Source organism: Capra hircus, chromosome 9 (assembly GCF_001704415.2).
Source record: "Capra hircus breed San Clemente chromosome 9, ASM170441v1, whole genome shotgun sequence".
Classification (NCBI taxonomy): Eukaryota; Metazoa; Chordata; class Mammalia; order Artiodactyla; family Bovidae; genus Capra; species Capra hircus.
This window is the reverse complement of record NC_030816.1, coordinates 74086511-74097712: the sequence shown is the minus strand read 5'-3', so window position 1 is coordinate 74097712 and position 11202 is coordinate 74086511. Positions and strand designations below refer to the sequence as shown.

The 11202-nt window shown below is 47.7% G+C and overlaps 1 pseudogene; it reads right to left on the bottom strand.

Moving 5' to 3' along the window:
* LOC108633322 lies at positions 5156–7251 on the bottom strand (annotated as a pseudogene).

Here is an 11202-nt window from a genome sequence, read left to right as displayed (position 1 = left end):
TTCAGGTGAACAGCAAAGGGATTCAGCCATAGATATACATTTACCCCTTCTCCCCTAAACCCCTCTCCCATCCAGGCTGGCACATACCACTGAGGAGAGTTCCATGTGCTATACCATGGGAGCTTGATGGTTATCCATTTACATACAGTGGTGTGTACATGACCTTCCCAGAGTCCCTAACTATCCCTTCCCCTGAGTAACCATAAGCTTGTTTTCTAAGTCTGTGAGTCTCTTTCTGTTTTGTAAGTTTTCTTGTACTATTTCTGTTTATAGTCCACATATAAGGCATGTCATATGATATTTCTCCTTCTCTTTCTGACTTAGATCACTCACTATGACACTCTCTAGGGCCATCCGTTTCAGGAACAGCTCACTGCAGATGGATCACTTTGCCAAAACACACACATACACAGACACACACAGACACACACATGCACACACACAGGGTGGGTCCATATCACCTTGAGTGGACTACCATTTCTTTATACTCATCTCACTTACCCGAGCTCTTCAACATTTTCTCCCAGTGCACCATAAACTCCCGAAGCCAGGCCTGACAGTCTCCATGGAGACCTTCTTGAAGAAGTCGGTCACAGCTCTGTCCTTCTCCCACTTCTGTTTAATCCGCCTCCCTCCAGAATGATCCACTGTCCAGTGCCCATTCTCTGAATCAAAGCGGAGGCACATTTCTCCATTGATGCCAAACTGCCAGGATCCACTGATGCGTCCATCCTCTTCACACCAGCACGTCATCCTGCCCTTCAGGGTCAGAGGGTCTGACCCTACCAAGGAAATGAAAGAGCTCAGGTACTGAGGGCAGAATTCAGACAAATTCTTTGCCTCACCATGTCCACCTCCCCTGGGCCCAGGTAATCTGGCCCTGTTCTCTGCCCCAAGACCTGCTCCTTCCACTGGACTACTAGGAAAGGACCAATACCCAGTTGAATTTTTTACCCATAAACAATGGATGCAGCTCCTTCAGTATCTGGACTTCCTAACTCACCCCTGGACTCGATGGACTCTAGTTTGAGTTGATGGACGTGAGTTTGAGCAACCTCTGGGAGTTGGTGAAGGACAGGGAAGCCTGGCAAGTGTGGGCCTTGGGAGCCATCTCTTTGATTCTGAAGTATTAAAGGAGATAGTGCTGGCATCTCCCAGTCTCTGTAGGAGGGTAGGAGCCCATATTTGGCTCCCAAGTAGCTCAGCTGGTAAAGAATCCACCTGCAAGGCAGGAGACCCTGGTTAAATTCCTGGGTTGGGAAGATCCCTTGGAGGAGGGCCTGGCAACTCACTCCAGTATTCTTGCCTGGAGAATCCCTGTGGACAGAGGAGCCTGGAGGGCTATAGTACGTGGAGTCACAAACAGTCAGACAGGACTGAGCAATTAGGCACAGCACAGCAGAGGAGCCTATACTAGTCGGCTGGTCCTGCCATACAAAGGACCACAGACTGGATGGCTTACACAACAAACACAGGTTTTTCTACAGTTCTGTAGGGAGGAAGTCCAAGATCATGGTGCTGGAGGGTTTGTATCTTCATAAGATCAATGTATCTTATTTCTTGATGCCTTTCAAACTTGAAGACAATACAACATTTGCCTCAAACACTTCATCATGTAGTTCAGTAACTAATGGTCTTTTCTGCCTTTGAATCTGTACTCTATTTCCCCATGTCACCCTGAACTTCTAATGTAATGAATACTGCTGCATTTTCTTTAATGGACTGTATTAATTTTTTAGTTTTAATATTTAAAGGTTAAGGTTTAAAATTTAGTTTCCCAGGATAGAAATTAAGATGCATCATTTTTATTTTCTGGCTGTGCCATGAGGCATGTAGGGTCTTGTTCCTTAACCAGGGAACAAACTCCTACCCCCTAGCAGTCTAAGCATGGAGTCTTTACCACTGGACCACCAGGGAAGCCCCTAGATCCACCATTTATATATATATATATTTATTTATTTATTTATTTATTTATATTTATATTTATAATATAGGTATTATAAATATATTTTATATTTACCTTTTATCTCAGTAAGAGATAAATGATCACTAAAGGGAGCCTCCCCAACTGCATAAATAGTACAAATTGAAGAGCTCTGCTCCATGGATGGAAATGAAGAAAGAACATAAGATAAAAATAGACATCGGGAATCAAGACAGCCTTTCATTACCGTCCTTTTTGGTTGATGTTGTTAGTGTTAGTCCTGTTTAGGACGATCATCTCCATTACATTTTTAGGGGATTTATCAGCCAGGCTCCCCTCTAATTCTTGGAAAACGATAGGGACCTCAGCTCCAGAATTCTCCCACAGGACTCATGAACGTGATGTTAGCAAGACCACAATCATAGGAGAGAAAAACCTTTCCATCCACCTGGCCTTGAACCTCACAGCATGGCTGTCCAGGTCTGGGCTGAGGACTGATGGTGAAATTATAGGAAAGAGAGTGAGCATGTGTGAAGGCAAAACACACTGAGCGTGAGGTTGGGAGAAAAAACCCATAGGCCTCCTCCCCCAGTTATCTGAGAGTGGAGTAAAACACTAGGGCTGCCTGACAGAGCAGGACAGCCCTGTCTGCGCCCCCTACCCCAAACACACCCTAGTTACTGGCTGAGGAAGAGGAGGTAGCTTTGATCAGGCAAAAAAATCACACAGCCCTAGATATGCCTATCTCCACTCTGTTCAAAAGCTCCACACCTAGCAAGAACTGACACAATTTTTTCCAGAGGTGTGCCAGGCCAGCTCAGAAGGAGAGGCCTAAACACAGAGGACTGTGAGAATGTCTCCGAGTGTCCTGAGAAGAGATGGGGAGCTTTGGGGGCCGCTCCTGAGGAAGCAGGATCACAGTGGGGGAGGATGAGCACAGAACGCAAAGCTGGGGAAGGGGGAGTTTATAATTATGGGTCACTGGGTTTAGCAAGGCTGGGGAGACATGTTGATCTCCCACTAGAATGGGTATTGGAAGCCTGGAGAAAGGCCTGGCCCACACGGCATGAGAGAACATCCAGAACTTCCTAGGTAGGTGGTATAGGAGAGGATCCAAGGCTCAGAGAAGTGAATCTGCCAGGGAAGACACAGTATGAAAGGGCAGGAGAGTGTGCAATCCACCAGCTCCGTGGGAAAGCCTGATGGACTCTATGGAGCCCGAGAGGAAAGCACGGATGAGAAGCATCTCCAATAGCTCAAGGATGACTTTTGCAGAAGGTCAGGGATGGTGAGGAGACTATGTTCCTGTGGGCTTCTATCAGGAACAGGGATGGAAGTTGCGGAAAAATCAGATTCCAGGTGGGGGTGCTCTAGGTCAGCAGAAAAGTAGGTGAAGTGGTCAAAGTGATTAGGGAGTCTCAGTGCCAGCCAGGGCCTGACTGCAGAGAATATGATGCTGGCTCATAGCACAGGGCGATCCTAAAGGCAAACAGATGGGCAGGAACCTAGATACAAACTGTACCATTGAAAGAATTAAAGAGAGACAGAACACAAGGCTGGATGATCAGAAAGCCAAAGGCAGCCATCCTGATCCAGGCCCATTTTCTGGATCTGAGCCACCAAAGATAGAAGCCGCTTTCTAAAGAGAGGGCCCTTTCATCACCACATCTAGTGCAAAAGTCCTTCCATTCTTTCCCAAAGAGCCACATGGTTATTTACTGGGGTAAGTGAACATGCAGAAGCAGAAACTACTCTCACATTCACATTGCACTAGTGTGTTTCTAGTATCAGGCACAGGAACCGTAGCATCATCATGGTCCCCCAAGTGTTGAAGCGATGCTCGGAGCACCAGGCCATCAATGGACAGCAGTCCCAGGTTCTGCTTACAGTGGTTATCACTGGGTCCACAGACCTCACAGCAGTCATTTCACATATCCTGGACTTGTGACAGGCATGGAGACCTGAGTAGCTAGTAAATTATCGTGGGGTGAAGTCTACCATATTAGTGAATTCCAGATTCAAACTTCAGACCCTACCTCCCCATCAGCCAATAGTGTGTGTACACAATATCCTGGAGGAAATACAGAGACAAGTACCAGTCTACAACCTCTCGAGGGCTGCAGGGGTGTGGTCCCTATCCTATCTCCGTTTAATGCCACTGTGGCCTTAGGTTTCCTGTAATGGTATAGAAGAAATATTTGAGGCTTCGCAGACCTTAGGTCTCTGCTACAACTTGCTGTCCCAGCACAAAAGCAGTCACAATTGGCAAAGAATGAGCATGGCTGGAGCTGCTTCTTGGGCAGATGACCCAGCAGAACCGGTGATGTCAGAGTATCTGTGGTCAGAGAGCTGCTACGTGCCATTTTCTACTTGAAGGCTCACAACACAGACCCCGAGTGTCCTGAAGCTAGGCCACACCACTTGCAGTGGGGAAAGTCACACCATTTAAACGTGGCTCCTAATGTGGTCTTGGGTCCTGGCAGAGATGAGGCCTCTGGTCATGGACTGGGGTTGCCCACTGTGATGTGTGCTCATCAACCCCTAGTCATTAGTTCAGCTAGGCCAGCCATCATAGGATAGAAGTGGTTATGTGTTTTGGCATAAGCAGGGCCACAAGCAACAAACAAGACCCACCAGCAGCTGGCCTAGATGTGACGCTAGAGTTGTTATAAGGCCACTATCCTCTGCTCACACCTGTGGATTCCTGTGTGGCACTTTGGACCAAGATAGCTGCTCTGTAATAAAGGAGCGGGGGCATTAGCCCATAGCTGCTGGACTGTTTTTATTTTCCTAAGAAAAAGTACTGCAAGTTGAAGATAAATCATTCCCAAGACTAGTGAAAGAAAGCAAAACTTTAAAGGTGAATCAACTGCATTACCTTGTAGAAGTTAAGAAAATAAAAAGCAGTTGGTAGTAAGATTGTTAGTTCAAATATGTGTGTTTAAACAATTTTAAAAACTATTTTGTAAAAATGTACCTATACCTCTAAGGCAACTGTGTGTAAAAAATTTACACAAACTTTTTCCGTTAAACGTAATAAAAGTGATATTGAGAAAGTATTCCACATCATTAAGTCTGTCTTCGAAAGTTGAGATGCTAAAGCATTCCTAAGGCATGGTGTTCTCGAAGATAAATGTGCTTCTGTGGTGCTGGGTGATGTATGTGACTGGCTGGCTCCAAGTAGGCCTTGACAGGCACCTTCCTCCTGATGCTGGGGGACTGAGAGGAGTGTCAGACACAGGCCCCCAGGGCCTCATGGGACCCTGTGAGACACCAGGCCCTTTGCTGGAACTCCACCTCTCCTCTGGATCGAAGGCCCAGCACAAGCCATCACATAAATGGTTCATCAGGACAGTTGATAGTCTGGGCTATTGGGTAACCCTCTTTCAGGTACGCAGTCACATCAAATGGGTAGACGTCCACTGAAGAGCATTTGGCCAGAGTCATAAACACATGGGCTCTTTTAGTAGCAGCATGCTAACTTCTTAGTTGTGGCATGCAGGATTCAGTTCCCCGACCAGAGATCGAACATAGGCCCCTGCATTGGGAGTGTGGAGTCTTAGCCACTGGATCACCAGGGAAGGCTGGATAACTTATTTTTAACCAGACTTTCAAAAGCCATCCATCGATCCGGTGTTTTTGTTGTTCCCCAGACAGTGAGAGTCCTTGGGGAACAAGACTTGGAGAGGGATTGGCTTTGCTCTTAACTTGAAGTTGTCATCAATGGTAGAGCTCCTAGCTGCCAGGTCTTTGTGGATGACTTCTTTCTGACCAGGCAGCTCATTCCACAGGCAATCTGAGCAGCCATGTGAACTAGGTTTTGTTGAGAAGTTTCCTGCTGACTATTGGCCTCTACATATTTGCACTGTCATAAAAACAATTTAAGATACCCCCAGATCATGTAAGGCAGTCCACCATGGGCTTTTCCCATTCTTCTGTTCACACATGGGTAATAGGAAGATTTCTGTGATGAAGATCTCATAGCTCACAACTTTCAGGGAGCATCGTAGTCACCTGAATTTCAGAAGCTTGATCTCTAACTGTTTTTACAAATGCTTGTTGCTCTTTATCTGGATCTTTTTCATTTACATAAACCCCATGGAAAGTACACCAAAAGGTACCTTCTTAGAATATATATCTTTTGAGTTCCTCTCTCTGGAAAGATATTTTGATATCATTCACCTTAGCTCTGGCCTCCAAAAGAGCGACACTTCTCAAGTCCTCCTCCTCTACCCACAAGGTCAGATAACTGGAGATGGGAGTTGTCCTGTTGGGTGTGTTGCCTCTCACATACTGAGACAGCCCTTGGGAACTACTGCTGGTGCTGATGCCATCTTCCAGTTCAATCCTTTTCATACGATGAAGATGCAACACAGCTAATACTAGTACTGCAAGAAATATAACTGGACAGCAAATCCCTAGGCTGATATAAAGCACACGTGCAGACACGGCTGGAGCTGCATGTACAGGATCATAAATGGGTTCTTCTGCTCATCGTTTGGTCCAATGCTGAAGTTTTCCTTCCTCAATTTCTGGATGGCAACTTTTCCTTCGTTTCAACTCTAAGATGTGAAGCTTTTTGAAGTTACTGTCAAGTTGAGCTGCATTTAGTATCATAACTTCAGAATCTACTTTGCCAGAACAGGACAGCTGGAGCCCAAACACTGATACAGTGCGTGGGAGTTCCAGGGCAGGGGCGCCGGGCCGCAGGCAGCCTAGCAGACCGGAGAGGTACCAGGCGGCGGCCTTTGGGACGCGCGCCGCGGGAGACCGGCCAGCACATCCGTCTGGCTCGGAGCTCCCGCCTCCAGCGCCCAGGAGAAGCTCGGCTGCCCGTTGCCGCCCACCCCAGCCGGAGCCCCTGAGGGCTGCCGAGCTCTCCTCGCCCTGGCCGTCCTGCAGGTGTTAACTGATTGGTGATAAAGAGCGCTGGTCCTTTAAGGGCCGAGAGCAGTAGGGACCAGAAGGGGCTCTGCGCACACATCTCGAGCTTGCGCTTTTCGGGGCGGCTCTTGGTCCCTTCCCCGCGGAGGCCGACGGGTCCCAGCCCGCCGGGCTCCAGGACTCCCACTTCTCAAGGGGCGGGCTGGGCCCTGGGGGGCCTCAACAGCATTTTCTGTAGCATTCTGGGCCCCTCTTCTCCCAGCGTCACCTCTCAAACTCCCCGCACTACTGCTTCACCCAAGGCACCCCTGTTCTGCCCAGGAGAGCAGGCAAGTAGCTCGGGGGAGCCACCGAGGAGCAAAGGGGCCCGAACCCCCGCGCACACCACCACCCCTGTTCAGGTCGTAACTCACCAACTTCCCTGAGCCCTCCCACAGCTTCATCCCCGAACTGAATCAGACAATCAGAAGCAGAACAGGAAGCCAAGGCGGGTCTCAGGGCCACGCATCTCTCCCTTTGCCACCTGGATCCCAGTTTTGCAGGAGGGAAGGATGCCTGGTGAGAGAAGTGGGTCCTTTCCTCCGAGGCACGCTCAGCAAGTCTGTGGCAGCCGGCGTTCCCCACGCGGAGGCGCCGCCCTAGGGCTCTGCCTGCGCTGTAGGCACTGGACGCTGCCCAGAAGCCAGGGCTGCTGCCACTCCCTCCTCTTCCCACTCCTTGGAGCTGTACTTGAGCTGGTGCTTGGGCTGACAGCCAGAATCTTCCTAGTTAGATCATTTTGTCATTTTGGTCTCTCTAATTAATAGAAATTGATCAGAGGTCAGGGAAGAATTTCTGGCAAGCAGGTCATGGAGGGGTGAGCTTCCTGCTTCCCCATCTTGAGCTTGCCTTGGATGATCACTGACCTCTTCATTGTATTGAGTTTCTTTAGGCTTTTCCATACCATCTTATGAAAACCTGAAGGAACTTCTCTGCCAATCCAGTTACTGTTTCCGGTGCCAGTTCAGGTGGCAAACTTAATTGATAAATGTTGACTATGTTCTGACTGTTCCACTGACCTGCCCTTCTCTTATCCCTCTTCCTCTCCTCCGGCTTCCTGAGTCCCAGAGACACAGCAATATTGAAATTAGGCCAGCTCATCACTCTGCAAGTTTGCTTCGGTCCCATTTGTTTCTTTCTCCACAATTTCAATACCAGTGCATTTTGAAGAAGGATTCTGTGTGATTCTACAGGTTGCTTGCCCCTCATTTTTTTTTTTCTGTATAATTGTACAACCTTTGAAAATTATATAAAACAGAAAACAAAAAGATGAGGAAAAGCAATAAAGAAATAGGTCGTCATCAAACTTATATACTTTTGCACAGCAAAGGAAACCATAGACAAAACAAAAAGGCAAACTACAGACTGGGAGAAAAGATTTGCAAAGGATGCAGCTGACAAGGGCTTAATTTCCAAAATGTACGAAAAGCTGTTACAACTCAATAATAAAGACAGGGAACCCAATCAAAGCATGGGCAGAAGATCTAAATAGACATTTCTCCAAAGAAGGCTTACACATGGCCCATAGGCACGTGAGAAGATGCTCAATATCAATATTTTTATTTTAATTAATTACAAATTTTTATTGTATATTGGAATATATAGTTGATGAACGGAGAAGGCAATGGCACCCCACTCCAGTACTCCTGCCTGGAAAATCCCATGGATGGAGGAGCCTGGAAGGCTGTAGTCCATGGGGTCGCTGAGGGTCAGACACGACTGAGCGACTTCCCTTTCCCTTTTCACTTTCATGCATTGGAGAAGGAAATGGCAACCCACTCCAGTGTTCTTGCCTGGAGAATCCCACGGATGGGGGAGCCTGGTGGGCTGCTGTCTATGGGGTCACACAGAGTCGGACACGACTGAAGCGACTTAGCAGCAGCACTTGATGAAAACTGTGTGTTCGTTTCAGGTGTACAGCAAAGTGATTCAGCTATACATATACATGTAACTATTCTTTCACACATTCTTTTCCCATTTATGCTATTACAGAATATGGAGCAGAGTGCCCTATGCCACACAAGTCCTTGCTGGTTATCTATTTTAAGTACAGTAGTGTGTATATGTTAATCCTAAACTCACAGTTTGTCTCTCTCCATCACCTTTCATCTCTGGATATATGCCAGGGAGTGGGACTTCTGAATCATATGGTAGCTCTGAACTTGCCTGCAATGCAGGAGACCTGGGTTTAATCCCTGGGTCAGGAAGATCCCCTGGAGAAGGAAATGGCAACCCACTCCAGGATTCTTGCCTGGAGAGTTCCATGGATGGAGGAGCCTGGCGGGCAACAGTCCCTTGGGTGGCAAAAAGTCGGACACGACTTAGCAACTAAATCATCCACATGGTAGCTCTGTTTTTAGTTTTGAAAGGAATCTCCATACCATTCTCCACAGTGCGTGTATCAGTTTACATTCCCACCAACAGTGTGGGAGGGTTCCCTTTTCTCCACAGTCTCTCCAGCATTTATTGTTTGTTCAGTTCAGTTCAGTTGCTCAGTCGTGTCCGAATTTTTGTGACCCCATGGAATGCAGCACGCCAGGCTTCCCTGTCCATCACCAAGTCCTGGAGCCTACTCAAACTCATAGACTTTTCAATATGGCCATGCTGACCAGTGTGAGGTTCCCTGAAGGGGGAAGGAGAATAAATGTCAGCGAATGAGCAGTAAAGGCTACAGCGTCTCAGCCCCAGGATCCAGGGCACCGACTGGGCAACAAGGACAGACTTTAGGAGACAGAGCAGGGTTGGTTGCATAGGCCTCTCATTGCAGTGGCTTCTCTTGTTGCAAAGCACAGGTTCTAGTTTGCTTGGGCTTCCAAAGCACATGGGTTTAGTGGTCCTGTGGCTGTGGGATCGTCCCTGACCAGGGATCAAACCTGTGTCCCCTGCATTGGCAGGCGAATTCCTATCACTGGCCCACCAGAAAGCCCCTGCCACATCTTCTTTATCCATTGATTTGTCGGTTGTCATTTAAGTTGCTTCTGTGGACTCTAAATAGCTCAGACTGATAACGAATCTGCCTGCTATGTGGGAGACCTGGGTTCAGTCCCTGTGTTAGGAAGATCCCCTGGAGGAGGGCATGGCAACCCTTTCCAGTATTCCAGCCTGGATAATCCCATGGATAGAGGAGCCTGGTGGACCACAGTCCATGGGGTCGCAAAGAGCTGAACACGACTGAGCTACTAAGCACACACACATTCTCCTTCCCCTGATGGTGTCTAGGCCCTGGTTCCCACCTCTTAATCTGAGCCCACAATTCTCCAGCTGAACAGCCTCAGGTTCTGAGTCCTTGCCTCATGTCTCCCCCAGGGTCTGGGTCTGTTCTGAGCAGGCCTTCAAGGCGTTAATTCTCCTCCAAGAGAAGCAAGGGTTTGGGCCTGTTACTGTCATAATGAAGGAAAGTCTGTTTCTCCGATGCCCTCGTGGAGCCTCCACCTCACATCAGGGCTGGAGTGACAATGAAGTTGTAGCCAAGTTAAGGGTCTGTGAGGAAACTTAGGTGCCAGCTGGCATGGGGAGTGCTGACTCACACTTCATGTGCCCCACAAAATTCGTCTGTTGCAACTTTGGCCCTGAATGTGATGGTATCGGAAGATGGGTGTGTGGGAAGTGATTGGTGGGTTCAGTTCAGCTCAGTTCAGTCTCTCAGTCATGTCTGACTCTTTGTGACCTCGTGGAGTGCAGCATGCCACGCTTCCCTTTCCATCACCAACTCTTGGAGCTTGGTCAAACTCATGTCCATTGAGTTGGTGATGCTTTTTGACCATCTCATCCTCTGTCGTCCGCTTCTCCTCCTGCCTTCAATCTTTCCCAGCATCAGTCTTTTCCAGTGAGTCAGTTCTTCACATCAGGTGGCCAAAGCATTAAAACTTCAGTTTCAGCATCATTCTTTCCAATGAATAATCAGGACTAATTTCTTTTAGGATTGACTGGTTGTATCTTCTTGCAGTCCAAGGGACTTTCAAGACTGTTCTCCAACACCACAGTTCAAAAGCATCAATTCTTTGGCACTCAGCTTTCTTTATGGTCCAACTCTCACACCTATACGTGACTACTGGAAAAACCATAGCTTTGACTAGATGAACCTTTGTCACCAAATAATGTCTTTGCTGTTTAATATGCTGTCTAGGTTGGTCATAGCTTTTCTTCCAAGGAGCAAGCATCTTTTAATTTCAAGGCTACAGTCACCATTTGCACTGAGTTTGGAGGCCCAGGAAATAGTCTGTCACTGTTTCCATTGTTTCCCCATCTATTTGCCATGAAGTGATGGGACCAGATGCCATGATCTTTATTTTCTGAATGTTGGGTTTAAGCCAGCTTTTTTACTCTTCTCTTTCACTTTCATCAAGAGGCTCTTT